We start from the raw sequence: 14,673 nt of genomic DNA on the forward strand, positions 1-14,673 counted from the left end.
CTGCTTATTCTTCCTTTCATATATGTTGGAGGAAGAAGCAAGCCTTGGCAATAGCCTAGCTCCAATGCATAATAAATGAACCAAAACTAACCATGCCCCCTGATTAACAAAACTAACCAAACAAACTATCTTTCTTAGAAACAAAGCATGGAAAATATGGCTGAGAGATAGAACAAAACAAAATGAACTCCACTACAAACAACTCAGTAACAAATCAAAAAAGCTAGTGATACAAGATAAAAAAGATTATTTTTCTGCTAAACTATCTACCTCATATAACAATTCCAAAAATTTTTGGAAGTCTGTCTCCTCTCTACTTAACCTAGGCACCATCCAAAACCAATCTCCTGCACCAGAAAAAATCCACAAGAAATTTCCCAAAATTTTAATACCCATTTCATCTCTACCATTCAAAAGCTACTCATAGACTGCCTATCCAGCCCAAACACACATTTCCACCACCGACAAAACACACCCTCTTCCCTGCAGATTAGTCTAATATGCAACCAGCCAACTCCTTCACTTTCCAACCTATACCCACCTCTCTGATCTTGAAACTCCTAAAACAACTCAAACCTTGCTCACTGTCTGCAGATAATCATCCCCCAAAAGATCTGCAACTAGTAGCTAGTGCAATAGCATATCAAGTTACCATTCTCATAAATTACTCTCTCTGAATCCTACATTCTTCTTCTATGAAAAAAAAACATTGTTACCCTACTACACAAAGGGGAAAACTCCAATGAGCTTTCTAACTGCTGCCCTATCTCTATACTCTCCCCACTATTGAAAATCTTGGAAAAATGTGTTCACTCACAACTACTTAAACACCTCTCATATAATGCTCTTATATCCCCTACCCAACATGGTTTCTGGCCAGGGCATAGCACCATTACCACCCTACTATCTTTTACTGACACTGTCAACAAAGCCTTAGATGCAGGCCATCCTACCTTAGTAATCTTACAAGACCTATCTAAGGCTTTTGACACAGTGTCACCTACTAAGCTAGTAAACCAACTATCAAGACTAGGTTGCTCCCCAAAATCCCTCACCTGGTTTACCTCTTACCTACAGAACAGGAAACAATCAGTAAGGTGGTTAAATGTACAACCCTATTACCAACCTAACGATATAGGAGTACTGCAAGGATCCATTTTAGGTACGCTACTGTTCAATATCTTCATCAGTGACCTGCACAAAGCCCCCCTAATCCAGAATCTCATCCAGTATGCCAATGAATCAACACTGATATCCACCCCCAACAATTTCTCAGACCTCCTCACAGTTATACAACAGGCCTTTAATTCTATTGAATCATGGCTTATTGATGTACAACTTATGCTAAACCCCCCAAAAAAATACATTTTTACTTTTCTCTACAAAATCACTTGACATTGCCTTCAAAATCCTTGCTAAAGATGGCACAGAAATAGAACTAGTGAAAACAGCCAGACTACTAGGTATAACAATAGATAACAAACTCACATACAAACCACACATCCTAACTGCAATAAAGAAAGCCCACTTCAAACTAGGCAAACTCTATCACCACAAGTTCTACCTGGATAAATATATGAAAACAAAACTAGCCAGTACCCTACTCATCCCCTCCCTTCTATATAATAGTGCCATTTTTACTAATCTACATATAACCCTTAGTAATAAATTACAATCCTGTTACAATAAAATAGCCAAATTTGCCTCCATAAAACCACACCGTTATCACTGCCATGCCATCACCAAGCTAAAATGGCTAGAGTTTTCCCACCATCTACAATATACCCAACTAACCTTAGCCCACAAACTAATTTCTAAACCTAATGACTGCCCTGCCCTCAACTCAATCCTACAAACATACACCCCCACAAGAACACTAAGATCTTCCTGTAAACTGATGCTAATTGTAACTAAACCCAACAAAAGAGCAGGACAATGTCTTTTTTCCCATACCATAGCAAGACTATAGAATAACTTTCCATCTGAAATAACCCAAATTGACCACCCAAAAACTTTTAAAGTAGCTCTAAAAACACATTATCTAAACAATCCATCCTGCACCTGCCTCAGGAGCAAACTGGCTTAAGCAGTACATTTCACCAGATACTAACATGTCAAAACTTTTCAAAACCCAGTCTTCACATTAACTGCTGTATTCCTACTATACAGGATACTATAATCTTACCAAAGAAAGCACTGTTTCATACTCTATGCTTTTTCTATTGACGTAACATTACAACCTATTGTAAGGATTTTTCTAGTTCAGTTTAATGTAAATCCTAAGAAATGTAAATTGTAATATGTTTTCTGCCTGTTATATCTGTAATACCTTTAATTGTATTTTAAACATTGTCATTCTCTGTAATGCTTGTGGAGCTTTTCTCCCTGGGCCTCCACTGAAAATGGGTCTCTGGCCCAGTGGACTTTCCCGGTCAACAAATGTTAATAAATAAATACATTCAGTTTTGCTGTTAGTTTGCATAAGTGGACAGGACATCAGCTGCAGTACTGGCAATACTACTGTGCAACTTCTGCTCAGGTTGCAAGAATATCCAATACATTAGCGTTGTTTTCATTTTAATCATTTTATTAAATCCATAAACCTGCAACATCTTAATAAAAGCATCACAACAGTGGAACACTTCCGACTTTATATTCTAGATATGTTAATCTAGGAAGAAGGAAAAATATTTTAATATTTAGTGAAGGAGTTTGAAGGACATGGATCCAGTAATTACAAAGTTTCTGTCCAAGTTAATGCAGATACCTTGTGCTGTTCAGTTGTACGATGTGATAGGCTTAGCTTAATAACAGACTGTTATCCATTTCCTTATAATCTATATGTTCTATCTCAAGTCATAAGAGGAAAAATAGCAGGAAATTAAACTTTAGAGAGCAAACACATTTTTTTTGCCTTCACTTTTAGATTTTAAAAGCTGTTAAAATATGAAGCATGAGGTTTTATCAGAAATAAACTTATTAACCTAAAGTTTTTAAAACAATTAACTATAAAATTAATTTATTTTCTGATTACTTCTTTAATCCAATACAGGATCATGTGAGAGTCAATACCCATCTTGGAATTCAGTGGGCACTAGGCATAGAACCCCCCCCCCCCCGAACAGGGCACCGACCCACTGCAGGATGCACACTCGCCCTTAGACTCACCCATACCTGTGGCCAATTAGAAGGAATGCCAATTCTCTTATAGCATACATTTGGCATGTGGGTGGGCACTGGAGGACTCAGTGAAATTTGACACAGACACAGGGAAGACAAGCAGACTCCACACAGAAAGCAACACTTCTGGGTCTAAACTGGAAAATCAAGTACTGAAAGTTAACAGTGCAAAACTCCTAATTATAAACCTTAAATATTTACAGAAAAATGTTTATTTGTTCATATGTGTATGTATATAGATAGGTAGATAGATAGATAGATAGATAGATAGATAGATAGATAGATAGATAGATAGATAGATAGGTAGATAGGCAGACAGAGAGAGAAAAAAATAGATGCAGATGTAGATATAAATATAGATATAGATTAGATATACATAGATATAGATTAGATATAGAGGTCTACTTCACATCACCTAAAACCCATTTGACTGACTTTCATTTCAATGAAACCAAATCACCTAATATTCAAAATTCTGAAAACTCATTTGACTGAACCTCATTTCACTGAATTGCAAGCAATAGACATGATGTGTGTTTCCATTCACCTTTGACTTGTTTGTGATAGAAAGAATTTCTGTAACTTACAGTGCTGAGTGTCAGAATACTGATAGTCATGTAGAAAGTAGTGTTTTTAAATGTGGGTATGTCTCTTTACATTTTTATGGGACATATCTAAAGTAATATGGCAGATGATTTGTGCGTTACCAGCAGTAGTGGCAGCATGTAGAGTACTGTAAGGCAAGTAGAAGGTTCATGCCCTTTTCCCCACTGTAGTGCCCCCCATATAGTTTGGTTTTATATTGTCTGGTTTCTTTTAAGAGGGTAAGTAAGTAGTTTTTAAGTTCTAGAAATAGGTAGCTATTAGTGTTGTGAGTATGTTTCTTTATGGTTATGGTTTAGTTATTTGAAATTTAGCATTGTAAGCTGTCGGTGAAATGAGATTCAGTCAAATGAGTTTTCAGTATTTAGACAAATTAGGCGATATGGTCTCGGTGAAATGAAAGTTAGTCAAATGGGTTTTAGATGATGTGAAGTAGACCCAGATATGGATATATGGGGAGATTCATAAAGGTTACCACAAGATGTAGACTATGTGTATACTTTGAGTAACCTTTTGAATGAATAGACAGCAAAATCACTGTGGTAGGGCTGTTCTTGAACTCAGAAGTTTCCTCAACATCTACACATAGTGGAACAAACAAATAAACTGGGCGAAAGAAATGACCAGTCCAAAACAGAACAGGAGCCCAACAGTAGCCGGCAGAAAAAGATGTTAATCCCAAAAAACACTTTCTTTTAACATAAAGTCAATTTAATTAAAAAATGTTCTCACGTTTTCGTCACTTTAAGTAAAGTAACTTCTTCAGACACACAGACAAACAGCAGTTACACAGTTTCTATAGCATTTAAACCATGTAGCATGAAGTCATGTGACTAATAGCAGCAATGAATTAAAGGTGCAAAGCACAATAATTCAAACACTATTAAAATGAATCTTAAAACTTACATACTACCTCAAATAAAAAGTATGTGTGCAATCAGTATACAATATATAAAAATTATGTTAATGTCAGTAGTAAAATGTTAAAAATACACTATTGTGTAAGATTTCTTAATTTAAGCAAACATGACATATTACAGTTCTCATTCAAACCAGGCCAGCAGAAAGCATTAAGTGCTAACTGCCATTCTAGTTCTTGTACCTCTAATAGTACTGGATATGGGCCACCTCTAATGCCAGGAAGTACCTGATCAATAGCTTGGAACATGAAACTATGTCCACCATTTAATGAAACATGTTTTGCTAAAGCATTTTCTGTTTTATTTTTGCTAATCGCATAAGAATGTTCGTAAATTCTCTCACGAAGCTTCCTGTCCATTTTCCCTATATAGAAAGCTGGACATAAGGTACAGGAAGCTAAGTAAACAACACTCTTGGACTCACAATTCAACTTATGGTTGATGTAAAATTTACATGTGTTCAATACTCTAAAGGAATTACCTGTTTTTATGTATTTACACATCCTACATGCTCCACACATAAAGGTACCAGTAAGTCTAGAAGTAGGCTTAGTGCTTCTAGATTCAAAAAAACTGTTTAAATTAGTACCTCTTCTATAAACAATACTAGGTGACTGACCAATTCTGTCAACTAGGGAAGAGTCCTTATAAAGGAAACTCCAATTTTTATGGAGAATTAATCTAAGTTGGTCACTATCTTTACTAAAGGTGGTTATAAAAGTATTGCATAAAGAGGTCTCCCTATTTTGCTGAGTCATTGAAGGTGTTATAAAGATAACCGAGTCACTGTTTGGTGACTGTGTAGTTCGAATGGCAACCTGGCTGGGAGATGACTCTACCAGGTTAACTTCCATGACAGTGGAAAGTGAGGTCAAGAGTGGTTGAACTATACCTCTACTCCGTTTTTTATGATTTCTTCAGTTAAGTCATTTATTAAACTAACCGGGTAGCCTCTATTGCAAAACATGTCTCTTAAGAGTTGACATTCAGAATTAAAGTCATCTTCATTAGTACACATCCTTGCGGCTCTAATGAGTTGACCTTTCACTATTGAACGTTTTTGCCTGTAAGGGTGTGCACTAGAAAAATGTAAATAGGAGTTACAATATGTAGGCTTTCTATAAATTTTGGAAACATATCTCCTATTTACTATATATTTTATTATCACGTCCAAGTAGTCAATACTAGTAGTGTGAAAAGTGTAAGTAAATTTAAAAAATGGCATAGTAGAGTTAAAGTAGTCTATCGTTTGTTTAGCTTGTGATTCATTTCCTTTAAAAATCACAAAGATGTCATCTAAAAATCTGGTATAATAATATATAATAATATAATAATTCTGTTGACAGTCTATTACCACTTGAATCTGAGGTTAGTAACACTGATTTCGCTGACACAGTTAGACGAAGTGAAAGAATTCGGTCTAACAATTCACGTGAGGGGCAAGATAATAACAATCAATTTACTCAAAATTTTCACCAGGACAAGAACAACATGCCCACTACTGGGGCAAGTCGCCCTCAGTATCAGAGGAACAAAAGGCGGAACAACCATCGGAAGAGATAGTTCCTAATGACTCTGTTGCAGTAAACAACCTTGTTGTTCTAACTAATTCTAAAGGGGACTTTAATATCTACAACTTTTCATCTGTTGTTATAGAAGCGAATTTGATAGAACTGCTAGTGAAGGGTAACACATATGTTTTAAGTAACAACATCAATGTAGTAAAAACTTTGTTAGACTTAAAGTGTTACATAAGGAAATTAAGTCTTTCCTTTTTTCTAGGCAATGTTCAACAACCTGCACATGTACTTAGGGCTGCTAGTACGTTCAACCCTCCTCTCCATCCCCTCTTAGCTCTTTATGAAAATGTGTGTGAGTTAGACATTAGACACATACCTTTCTTTAGAGCTAGTAATACTTTTTATAAACAGAGCAACATCACTATGGAACAGTTAAGAACACTAAAACTACTTAGGTCAGCCCATACTCGTTTAGTTAAACAAGATAAAGGTGGTGGATTTGTTATCTTTGACATCACTGATTATAATTAAAAAATGGAGTTAGCCTTGAATTGTCTGGCCTATGCTAAGGCATCTCTTAACGAACTAAATATTGCACAATCAAGGATTAGAGTGTATTTCAGAGATCTGTTTATTGAAGCCAAAATTTACCTGGATACATTCAATTACATTAATATTCTTTACCCAAAAACACCTGTCATGTTCGGAATACCAAAGATTCATAAGAACCAACATGACCCTCCTATGCATCCACTTATTGATGGTCGATGTTCCTTGACATATCCATGTGCAAAACTCATTGACTCAATATTACAAAAATATCTTAAACTTGAGTCACAAGTATGCAAAGATTCATGGACTTTGTGGAAAAGTTTGAATATTTTAGAAGTTAACCAAGAAGACAACTTTCTTACCATCGATGTAGTCGGCTTATACACTTCTATTCCACACTTAGAAGCAGTCGAGTGGGTAGAAGTTTATATGAAAAATAAAAAAGCTCCACAAAGGGACATTGACCTGGCAAGTGAGTTAATTGATATTATACTTTCTAACAACTTTTTCATTTTTAACGATAAGATCTATTTACAAAAACATGAAGTTGCTATGGGCTCCCCTTGTGGAGTGAGCGTGGCGAACATGTTTATGGCTCAATGGGAAGAATATTTTGTATTTAATAACTCTGAAATTTACACTTCCTTCACTTTTTATACCAGATTTTTAGATGACATCATTGTGATTTTTAAAGGAAATTAATCACAAGCTAAACAAATGATAGACAACTTTAACTCTACTACGCCATTTTTTAAATTTACTTACACTTTTCACATTACTAGTATTGACTACTTGGACGTGAATATAAAAAAAGATATAGTAAATAGGAGATATGTTTCCAAAATTTATAGAAAGCCTACATATTGTAACTCCTATTTACATTTTTCTAGTGCACACCCTTACAGGCAAAAACGTTCAATAGTGAAAGGTCAACTCATTAGAGCCACAAGGATGTGTACTAATGAAGATGACTTTAATTCTGAATGTCAACTCTTAAGAGACATGTTTTGCAATAGAGGCTACCCAGTTAGTTTAATAAATGACTTAACTGAAGAAATCATAAACAAACGGAGTAGAGGTGTAGTTCAACCACTCCTGACCTCACTTTCCGCTGCCATGGAAGTTAACCTGGTAGAGTCATCTCCCAGCCAGGTTGCCATTCGAACTACACAGTTACCAAACATTGACTTGGTTACCTTTATAAAACCTTCAATGACTCAGCAAAATAGGGAGACCTCTGTATGCAATACTTTTATAACCACCTTTAGTAAAGATAGTGACCAACTTAGATTAATTCTCCATAAAAATTGGAGTTTCCTTTATAAGGACTCTTCCCTAGTTGACAGAATTGGTCAGTCACCTAGTATTGTTTATAGAAGAGGTACTAATTTAAACAGTTTTTTGAATCTAGAAGCACTAAACCTACTTCTAGACTTACTGATAAGGACTCTTCCCTAGTTGACAGAATTGGTCAGACACCTAGTATTGTTTATAGAAGAGGTACTAATTTAAAAAGTTTTTTTGAAATTAAAAGCACTAAACCTACTTCTAGACTTACTGGTACCTTTATGTGTGGAGCATGTAGGATGTGTAAATACATAAAAACAGGTAATTTCTTTAGAGTATTGAACACATGTAAATTTTACATCAACCACAAGTTGAATTGTGAGTCCAAGAGTGTTGTTTACTTAGCTTCCTGTACCTTATGTCCAGCTTTCTATATAGGAAAACGGACAGGAAGCTTCGTGAGAGAATTTACAAACACTCTTATGCGATTAGCAAAAAAAAAAAACAGAAAATGCTTTAGCAAAACAGGTTTCATTAAATGGTAGACATGGTTTCACGTTCCAAGCTATTGATCAGGTACTTCCTGACATTAGAGGTGGCCCATATCCAGTACTATTAGAGGTACAAGAATTAGAATGGCAGTTAGCACTTAATGCTTTCTGCTTGCCTGGTTTGAATGAGAATTGTAATATTTCATGTTTGCTTAAATTAAGAAATCTTACACGATAATGTATTTTTAACATTTTACTACTGATATTAACATAATTTTTATATATTGTATACTGATTGCACACATACTTTTTATTTGAGGTAGTATGTAAGTTTTAAGATTCATTTTAATAGTGTTTGAATTATTGTGCTTTGCACCTTTAATTCATTGCTGCTATTAGTCACATGACTTCATGCTACATGGTTTAAATGCTGTAGAAACTGTGAAACTGCTGTTTGTCTGTGTGTCTGAAGAAGTTACTTTACTTAAAGTGACGAAAACGTGAGAATATTTTTATTAAATTTACTTTATGTGAAAAGAAAGTGTTTTTTGGGATTAACATTTTTTTTCTGCTAGCTACTGTTGGGCTCCTGCTCTGTTATGTACACATAGTGCACACCTCATCTTAATCTTTATGAATCCCCCAATAGATAAAGATACAGATATAGCTATAGATATAGATATTTATTTATTTATTTATTGCATTTGTTAACCAGGATGGTCAGAATGGGTGCAAGACCCCTTTTCAGTGGAGGCCTAGGAAGAAAAGCTCCACATGAAATATACAAATAAACATCAAGAGACAGTATACATACTGTAAATGACAACATTGAGTATTTTTCCATAGACTGATACAGCCTATGGAAGTATCTAGTTATTGTAAAAGGGATGAGAGTGAGATATGTTAACATTTGATATAACAAGTAATGCACCTGTAGTGTAATATATAGGCTTGACAGTAAAGTCAGTAGTAAGAGTGATACTAAATGGATGCAATGCATATTTCAATGTAAAAGGGAGATAAGAATTCACAGGAAAAGACAGCGTAAAGCAAGATGACTGAGGTATAAGTATTGCAGGGATGTTACAGTGACAGTCTGGAGAAGTGGGTAGGGGTCAGTATAGTTACATGTGACAAAGGGAAGGGAGAGAAAGAGGGAAGGAAGGGCTGGTCAGGGTTAAGACTGTTAGTTGGCTTTCCAGGAGATGAATAAAGACAAATCTAAGATTCATCTAGGATGGATTCTAGAAGGGACATAAAGGATTTGTGGTTTTGTTCTAGTTGGTTACAAAGTGGCGTAGAATTCCAAGCTTTGGCAGAAAAGTTAGAGGAAGGTGCAGCCAGAGCTGTTATTAGATATAAAGGTGTTGATCTCAGGGGGGACTATAGTTGGATGAGTGTATACAGGGGTGGGCATTTGCTAGGACAGTAGATGAGCTTGCAAAAGAATGTTACTTGGCTGTAGCCAGAAATGGAGTAATTCTAGGCAGTTAAGTTCCCTGAAAGATAGATAGCAATGGGTACAATGTTGGTGGTTGCAATGAGTTTTAGAAGAGTGGTTGGTAGATTTGTAAATATTGGAGCAGAGTAGAGAAGGGTTGGTAGGGGGAGGGTGGTGGCGGCCAAGTGCGTTCTGGCAGTGTCCATCAGGTATGGCTTGATCCTGTATAGACTGCAAAACTTTGGATTTTTTCACCACATTTTGAATATGATAATCAAATATATTTTAATCTTTCTAAATTTGAAGTAGTTTTGTGTTGGGTACAAGTTCAGTACTGGTACTGTTAGAAGTTATATAAAAGCATGATTTTGAGGGTATTCAGTTCTTAGGTGTGAATCAGATGAGCTAAGATTTTGGGGGGGAGTGAAACTGCAGCTGTGAATCAGTTAACCAATACTCAACAAATGTGAATGATTCCTGTGCGATTTTTTTGAAGGTTGGTGAGGTTACTAGAATGGTATATTAAAGTCGAGTCATCTGAGTACAGGACTACTGTTCTGGATTTGGTATGTTGTAAGATTTCATTAATAAAAGTGTTGAAGGAATGGGACCCAGAATTAAGCCTTGAAGGATGCTGGTGGTTAAGGATAGAAAGGATTAAAATTGATTTTGCCATTTGGCAGCTTGTTGTCAACATGACAGGTAGCTTTGGAACCAAGACATGGAGAAATTATTGAGGCCTAGATTAGGAGGTCACTTTAGCAATATTGGATGTGAGATGGCGTCAAAGCCTTTGGAAAGATCAAGAAAAAGAGCTGATACCATTTGATCATTATTTCTGTGTGAGTGAAGTTTAGGGGGGCTATAGTAGTGTTGTGGTAGGGATAGAACCCATGTTGAGCAGAGGACAGAAGGTTGTTGTTGATGTACAGGTTAAGTTGTGACTGTATATATTTTTCAAGTAGTTTAGACAGAGGAGAGAATATGGCAGTGGGTCAAAAGTTAGTCAATTCAGTAGAGTTACCTGCTTTGTGTAGGGGTCATATGTAGAGTTTTTTTCTATAGCACAGGGACATGTGATTTAGTGACTGAGCGGTTAATGAGGATGGAAAATGGGTAACAAATTGCTTTGGCTGCTAGCTTTAGGTAGTCTGGAGGAAGGTTGTCTGGGGCCAGGGTGCTGGGTTTAAATTTAAGTAGCAGTTTTTTAATGGTGAATGTTATTACAGGCTGGAAAGAGAAAGTGTGAGGTTTGGAGTTGCTGCTGGCAAAGAGTTGATGGGCAAGAACAATGTAGTTATTTAGTAAGGATGTGATAGATTGTATGAAGTGAGAGTTAAAGAGGTTGGCAGTGGTTTCAGTATTGTTAGGGGTGTTTATTTTGGGGTCTGGCTGAGTGGAGCGGCCTGGACCTAGTATTTGGTTTATGGTGGTCCAGACAGTTTTTGAGTTTTTGAGGATATGAGTTTTAGGTTAGAGAAATAATTTTTCCTGTTCACTTGAATAAGATATATAGAGTGATTTCTAAAGTATTTGTAGGTTGAACTGTTTTTTTGTTTCTGCTTCAAGTTTCCAGGGTTTGTTCTCTCTGATTCATGACAGACTTATTGCTTTTAGTTAGCCATGGGGTAGGAGTAGACTTAATACATTTCTTTCTAAGAGGAGTGAAGTCATTTAGGATGCCTAGGAAAGGTTTGTTAAAGTCAATAACAGCATCATTTAGAGGCAGGTGTTTCAGATGGTTCCAGTTGTGGAGTTTTATGTTAGATATGAATATCTTTTTCTTAAAAATGGGAAAGGTCACGTACTTCATTTATGTGGCAACTTTTTGGGGTGTAATGTTGTGCCCTGACGATGAAGGTGGGGAAGTGGTCATTTAGGGCATTAAACAGTGTGCCAAAGATGGAGATAGTATTAGAAGAAGAGGTGAGGACCTAGTCAATGGTAGTGCCTTTGTTCACATTGTTAGTATAATAGGTGGAAGAGTTGATCATTTGTGTAAGGCCATAGAGGTTGTTGGCATTGGATGTTGTTTCTGAGTTAATGGTCTGCCAGTCTATGTCAAAATCACCTAAGATTAGTGTCTCATGGGAAAAATTGGAAATGATCCAGGAGAGGAAGTCTTCAGTTGTATTGATATGTCAGTGATAAATAGTGATTTAAGATGGTTTAATTTGAGGGACATACAGAAAATGTTGACATTACTGAATTGTGGAGGGTTTAGAGGGGAGAGAACGAAGTGTAGGGTATTTTTGAAAATGGCTGCAACTCCTTCCCACGCCACTGTGGAAGGTTTGCAGAAAACACTCAGTAAAATACTGATAAAAGAAGGTAAGTAGAATGGTGGTAAATTACTTGTACTATTACAGAACTAAAAGTGTGCACTACAGAAGGGCTTTCCTGTTTAAGGAGTAAGGATTGTCTTTTTTAAGCACCAGAAGTAATAAGACAATGTAGAATAGGGTTACTGGGCAGTTGGGACTAGTTTTGCAGCCTCCAGCATGTGACAACCATATACTTATGCATATGATACACTGCAAAATGAGTTATTTCACTTAGAGATATTAACATAGCCTATTTTGATTTTGAACTTTTTTCTGGTGGCCTTTAGAGCAGGACAGTGTTGTGCAAGGGTTTCCATAGCAGCCGTTCAATTGCAATAAGGGAGCTGGTCAGTTGGGACTGCAGAGAGGAGTTATTATTAAATATTTTGGTTTCGGACTTTCTTCTAGATATCTATATAAACACACATATAGATAGGTAGAGAGATATTAAGTATGCATTACTGATTTTGAAAATCCTAATCTCACTTCACCTGATTTGTATCTTGTAATTTAAGGTATGTGATTATAATGAATGTTACCTTTTAAAAAGTATGAACTCTATATTATTTTTGTTATATGAGTAAAGGTTACTGCATAAAGGATGTTTTGGTTTGTATTTATGAAAAACAAAATAATTTAAGTAAAGAGATAAAAAAATCAGGTAGTTTGGACTTAGTTGTAGTTTTTCACTTCTAACAAGATAACAAGACAGATATCATCAAAAAGTTTCCATTTCACTTCCGTTTTTTTGTACATTCTCCTTTCCATAATAAAAGAATTTTAGTTCCATGAAAGGACAAAACAAATTATCTCTTTTACTTGATGCATACCAGAAATCATCAAACTATACTTTTTTTTTCAAGTTTTAATTATTTTTTAATGGGCAGGAATACCCAGGCCCATCCTCCAGTAATGGATGATGTACCTACTCAGGATTCCTAAGGGAATGATATCCCTGTATGCCATCATCACCAGCTGAGAAAGACTCAGCTATTCACATAATGTAGTCATTAACTCTAGTAGCTACTTGAGAGATAAACTTGACTTAGATACATGACCTCTGCACATTCAAACAACACACACACACATATGCAGGCATGCTTGTGTGTTTGTCCAAAACAGGAACACGCACAAATGCAGTTATCATTCATTACTTATTTGATGGGTAGATTTCACTTTTGCAGTTTCCACAAACGGCTGAATCTTACATCACATCATCTGAACACGTACTGAAATGTTTTCAAGTCTGAAAGGTCATCCAAAGGTTATCATTGGCAGGTCAGACTTGCTCATATGGCATTTTGGTATTTTGTCATCATCAAAGGTGCATGTGTAAAGTATTTATGTCTGTGAACCTTTTTCATAATCAAACTATACCCTTCTTCATTAACAGTGGAAGTGTTAAATTGCTCTAAAATACCTGTGAACTGTACAAGTTGTTGATGAGAAGATTGCACATTATTGCCCAGTCTCTTCAACTTTTACTTCATTTATTTGGTTGCTATTTCATCTCTCTGCCCACCAGTAGTCCTCTTTTTTTGGATAAGATGGCTGTTTTCTGAACTGTGCTTAGTGAAGTCCTTATTATTCATAGCCTAAGTCATTGGAATGGCTTTCTTTACATTATGGCTGAAAAATATAGTTGGAAATCAAGTAATACTTGTTTTAGTCTCAAACAGACAGCTTTTAGGTAGTCGTTGCTGAAAATAAATTTAGATCATCTAGCAATTCAGTCCAAGGCCTACTTTTTCATGTCTTTTGAATTGTTTCTTTTAACAGTTAACTGAATAATATGGCTTTTCTTCTCAATAAAGATGGATATTGAGGGACTTCTGGTATAATGTGGACTAAATAAGACACATTTCATCTCCCACTCTGTGTAAAGAGGATTTAAGTTAACAGTTCAGGATTTATATGAAAGATAAGACAAGTCTTGTTATGGCAGTTGCACCAGCCAGTGAGAAGAATTATGTGTCTAAATGAGGAAAAGAGGGAAGAAACTGAAAAATGAGAAACGAGTGCTGAAGCCATATGAAAGCATGAATAAAAGAGGCAAGAAGCATTGACATAATGGAGAACCTACAAGGCCAGAATCTAGAGATGGAAATTACCATAAAATGTGTCTTTACAGATATATGAAAAATAAATGAGAGATCTGAGACCTACATGCAAGAAAATGACACAAAGTTGAAAGAAATTACTGAGGTTATAACCTGATACAATCCCTAACCCATGAGATTGAAGAACTGCGGGTTGGAGTTGCAGCAACTGAAGCCAAGTTAGATATTGTAGAGGTTTCTCTGGTACACCTTATTAATTAACAGAATTTCAGAGGACATAGAAGATAACAACTGA

The sequence above is a fragment of the Protopterus annectens genome, chromosome 17.part0, assembly GCF_019279795.1.
Source record: "Protopterus annectens isolate FY-2018-M chromosome 17.part0, PAN1.0, whole genome shotgun sequence".
NCBI lineage: Eukaryota > Metazoa > Chordata > Ceratodontiformes > Protopteridae > Protopterus > Protopterus annectens.